At 41.1% G+C, this 1,067-nt stretch overlaps 1 non-coding gene across 1 annotated transcript; it reads right to left on the bottom strand.

Annotated features, from left to right (window-relative positions):
* Positions 1-338: 338 nt before the first annotated feature.
* On the bottom strand, positions 339-471 carry LOC115069457. Its single transcript, XR_003848722.1, has one exon. It is a non-coding gene; the product is annotated as a small nucleolar RNA SNORA13 (small nucleolar RNA).
* Positions 472-1,067: the final 596 nt, after the last annotated feature.

Here is a 1,067-nt window from a genome sequence, read left to right as displayed (position 1 = left end):
AGCTGCCCATTTCCCTCCCTACACTTTGGGACCTTATCTAATTGAGTTGTCATGGGTTATGTGCTAAAGGCAATCATTGCTACAGGTTCAAGTGAACAAGCTCCCAGTGACTTGAAAGTCTCTATTTGCCTATGTACATGGACCAACCCTGGCTCTTACAATCTTTCTGCCCACTTTTCCAAAATGGTCCTGGAGCCATGGGGGGAAGAGATATAATATAGGAGTCTTATCCATGGACACACACTCTGTAGTCTCTTAGTCTCTAAAACGTGTCCAGTTGTAGCCTTCTGTGTGCACAGCACTCTATTGCGTAAGGAAGCCATCACCAGTTTACATACAGCTCTTCCTTATGCAGGTCCTACACCAACGATACAAAATTTAAGGGTATCGAAAGGCTTCAAAACATTAATTTATGCTTTTTTTTACACCACATTCATTAGTTTCCAAAAGTGAAATGGTAATAGCAAACCATCTTTTTGCTGGATTTATTCCTAGGTATTTATGAGACTACTGTGAATGAGTGTTTTCCTGATTTCCTTCTTAGCATTTTAATTATTATCACAAAGAGAAGTTAATGATTTTTATATATTTGTTTTGTGCCCTACTAATTTGTTGAAGTCTGTCACATCTATGGGTTTTCTGATGTATTTCCTGTCTTTTAAGTATAGGATCATGTCACTTGTAAATAGACATAATTTTGGCTTTTTCCTTTCCTCTTTGAATTCCCTCTCTCCCTCCACTCTCTCCCTCCCCCCCTCTTCTTCCTTTCCCTCCCTCCCTCCCTTCTTCCCTACTTCCTTCTTTCCTTTGATCTTATTGCTCTAGGTAAGATTTCAAGCAGTGCATTGAAGGAATGGAAAGAGTTTCTGTTGACTGCTTAATCTCAAATGAGACATCTATATCACCCCTGCCAAGGCCTAGAGAGCACCATGGGGAAGAAGGCAGAAGGATTGTAAGTGCTGAAGGATGGAGAGCGGTGCTATGAAGCATGGTCTTTTGGACATGTCATGACCATTGCAATCACAAACACACAACAGCTGTGGCCACATACACACACACACACACAC

The sequence above is a fragment of the Nannospalax galili genome, unplaced genomic scaffold (assembly GCF_000622305.1).
Source record: "Nannospalax galili isolate Female #2095 unplaced genomic scaffold, S.galili_v1.0 scaffold3913, whole genome shotgun sequence".
Taxonomy (NCBI): Eukaryota; Metazoa; Chordata; class Mammalia; order Rodentia; family Spalacidae; genus Nannospalax; species Nannospalax galili.
This window is presented reverse-complemented; position numbering and strand designations above follow the sequence as displayed.